The sequence below is a fragment of the Macadamia integrifolia genome, chromosome 6 (genome assembly GCF_013358625.1).
Source record: "Macadamia integrifolia cultivar HAES 741 chromosome 6, SCU_Mint_v3, whole genome shotgun sequence".
NCBI classification, from domain to species: Eukaryota; Viridiplantae; Streptophyta; class Magnoliopsida; order Proteales; family Proteaceae; genus Macadamia; species Macadamia integrifolia.
This window is the reverse complement of record NC_056562.1, coordinates 31329322-31333208: the sequence shown is the minus strand read 5'-3', so window position 1 is coordinate 31333208 and position 3887 is coordinate 31329322. Positions and strand designations below refer to the sequence as shown.

At 35.2% G+C, this 3887-nt stretch overlaps 1 non-coding gene across 1 annotated transcript; it reads left to right on the top strand.

Annotated features, from left to right (window-relative positions):
* Positions 1-1985: 1985 nt before the first annotated feature.
* Positions 1986-2058, top strand: TRNAA-AGC. Its single transcript has one exon. It is a non-coding gene; the product is annotated as a tRNA-Ala (tRNA).
* The last annotated feature ends 1829 nt before the right edge of the window (positions 2059-3887 follow it).

The window sequence follows — 3887 nt, the reverse complement described above, 5'->3', positions numbered from 1 at the left end:
ATGCATGTTTTTTCTTGAAAGGCAAGTTTAATGGAGCTCATTTGTTGAATCTTTTTTCTAGTCTTTTCATAATTTTGATGGAAAGAGTTGTGGATAGCTTTGAACCAAAAAAGGATGAGGGTAGGAGCCATGATTTAGGGAATCGGATCAGATCGGTAAGAGATCTTGTATTGATATTACTTTATGGATTATGGTTTAAGATTTATTACAACTAGTCCTTATTTGGTATAAACCAATTTGTATTGATATCAGCTTTGACCGATTCTAATAGGAGCAATCTTGGATTGAGATCGCCTGGATCACCTAGGATTGACCAGCTTTAGCCATCCCCCCTTTTTTCTAAAATAGATTTTGTTAATTTTTTACCCTTGAGTCAACCAGTGGATCATATCAGATCGGTCTTGACCAATACTGATCTTGATCCATTTTTCAAACCATGGGTAGGAGAGAGGGACCAAATTTTCTGCAAACAATGCAGTAGGAAATTTCTTGATGCTTATAATCAAGGCATCGAAATGGAACTCTACTTCGATTAAAAGGGGTATTTAAAAAAATGCTAAACCCTAAGGGGTATTCGCAAACCTATAGAAGAAGGGGATTATTCCATTTCGACACATACAATTATCGGCAATAGACGGAGGAATCTCCCTTCAAATTTTCAAGGAGATGTAGGTTTTACTTATCTCCTGTTTTTTTCTCATAAAAGCAAGTTTTGGTTAAAATACTTCATTATTGAACATAACTTGGTCATTGATGTATAAGAGTAAAGGTACAAATGTCGCGACCTGGTGTTGATCAAGCAGTCAAAAAAGTCCCTCTATATAATTCTTATGCCCTCTAAACCTCATACATGCGGGAGTCTCATACACCGAATACACCTTTTATCGATCATGAGAAGGGTTGGTGAAGTTGTGGTCATGAGAATGGAGAGAGTACTCTTGAATCCTGATAGATTGTAAGCTTTTGTTGTCTTCAAAATGAGACCAGAAATGGATTTCTTTGTCTACGTAAAAGTAAAGGCTTGTTGGGTTCACCTTCATGATCTATCCTCACTCTTCAGAGTGCGTTCCACTTGCTGCATAATCAATTGTCGGTACACCGTGACTTTTGTCATGTCACTTTTCCTTGTGAAGGCTGTTGTCTGGTTAACTTTTAACGCACCCATAAAAGCAACATAATTGAACTTTTCTTCTTGTGGCAAAATAAAAAGGAGAGGCCACCCCAGTGGTGAGATTGGAAGGTTTTACCCCTATTTTTCATAATTTTTCTTTTAATGATTTTACTTTTCATCTGATATCAATATCGAGTCTAAGGTCAATCAGGTATCGATATAGATATCCGCCTCGGCCAATACTAATACAAAATGACTTATCCAATTGATTTGACACTAAGGGAGAGATGAAATAATAAAGAATCGCATATGAGAGGGAAACAAAGTTATATGACATTGTGGCATTCTTTTTTCCAAACATAAAGAGAAATATCAAATTTCCTTCAACCCACTTCAATCCACAGTGAATTGCAAAAAATAATGGGTATAAAGGAAGATTTAAATGTAGAGAGAGAAAGTGGGTGTCAATGGCAAGGAATGTGAGAGGGTTTGGGATGAAATCTGCACACTGGTAGATACAATCACCTTTGCTTACTCCCAACCTTTGTGTTAGGGTTTTATAGAAGCTCCTCTCAAAGCCTCCTGATCCTCAATGAAACTTAATGTTGAAACTACTCGTTGAGAAAACTGGTTAAATCACCCACTTGGAACCTAGACTAGTTCACACTTTTTTTAACTAAAAATTATGATAAATTGATAAAAATAATTGGACCCAAACACAATTCATTGATTAAAATAAGCCAAGCCTGGGAGTATTGTAGGCTTTAACCTTGATTGGGCCACCAGCTAGCCACGGGAGGTTACTGTATTGGGAACTTTCTTGTAGTTATAACCTAATAGCCTTGTAAATTTTTAAATTCACTAAATGGCACAGGGGGATGTAGCTCAGATGGTAGAGCGCTCGCTTAGCATGCGAGAGGTACGGGGATCGATACCCCGCATCTCCAAAATTAAAATATAATTTTAATTTATAAGACCTTTGCTTTCTATTTTATTATTCTATTGCTTGTGAACGGGTAATCACACCCCTTTAGTCCCCTTCACGGACCAAGTAAATCATTTGTGCATAGTAATTGTTAAGAACATATACGAGAGTGATAGAACTTTTTCTATTATATTTGATTCTGACCTAACTTTTCCTCAGACTTTCAATTTCATACAAAAGCGCATTGTCTAAGCTGACAATGCTCATAACCACAAATTAGAGGGAACTTCATCAATAAGGGCAAAGAGGAAAGGAGAGAAGAGAGGGAGAGAGATTAACTATACCATCATAGCCTAAGCCTACATCTTAGAGATACTTTTTTTTCATAGTTGGGGTGCAAGCTTGGCCTAGCAAGCTTGAGTCTATCCTAAGCCAGATAGGGCTTGGGATGGACTTAAGGATGAGAATTTGAAATGGAAATAGTTTATCAAAATCGAACAAAGCCATCTATACCAAAACTACAAAACTATTTATTAAATGGCTCGGCTCTGGTTTCAAGTTTCAAGCTGATTAGCTAAATGGATTGAATAAGAATCAAGCCATTTAACCTATTGGTTTCAAACCAAATTGAAATCGTGAAAATTGAGCTATTTAAATCGTCAAAATCGATCCGATTAACCCGTTTAAAGATTATATAAGGTGGTCGCAAAATATTATTAGTATCTCATTTGATTCAAAGATTGAGTGCTACAAATAATTCTAGAGGTAGCTTGCTCATTGTTTGGAATGCCGATTAAATTAATCCAACGTACTAAGTAGAATGTATACTGATAAAAATGCAATTTTTGCTTATACCATGGCATATTAAATATATATTTTTCAATATTATAACACATTATTTCATGGGGGTGGCATATTAAATATATATTTTTTAATATTATAACACATTATTTGGGGGAGGGGGGGACAAGGAGAAAATCCCTGCTGTAAGTATTATTTACTGACTTGTTAGATGCGCTTGAGATTTGTTTCTATCAAAATATTTTCTTTTGCTTAGTTGTTTGATTGTTTTAACAAAACATAATGGTTTACATTTCATATTTTCACGATTGAATCATTTATCACCAAAAGTTAATTTTAGTGAATATGCGAATAAACTAGCAAATCGATTGCTAACCATTTAGAAACCGTATGAAATAAATCGAAATTGAAACCGTTTAAAATCGTGAAACCGAAACAGTTTAAAAACCATGAAAACTGAAACCGTTCACTAAATTATTGCGATTTTAGAAAATGCAACTGTTTAGTAAATGTTGTGGTTTTGGTTTCAGTCAAAATATATGTGAATCAAATCGAATCGAATCGAACCATTTAAACCAAAACAGAACCGATTAACACCCTTAGATGAGCTATAGTGAGGCCTCAATATGAGGTTATCTCGACTTTGTGTATATAAATGACACTTTTGTAGGTGTGTTTAGAATTTGACAACTTTTTTAATAATAATATATGATATAAAAAAAAAAGAGTGTAACAAGATCAGTCCTCAAAATGATAAAAATAGTGGCTGCCAAGGTCAATTTGATCAAATCATGAATAATAAGGGTCAGGCTGAACTGGGCTAAGAGCCTAAGATCAATAGGACTGGCTTGAGTTGACATATCTCAACCCAATCTTCTTGAATTGGACTCGGATAGGGATCTAAGGTTAGATTAGGGTTTAAAAGAGTCCGACTCAATTGCACCCCAGGTCCCCAATCTCTACATTATATATATATATATATATATATATATCTCGTGTGAGGGAATTGTCTCACCTATGATTCTATGAGCAAGTGAAGCAACCCCCACC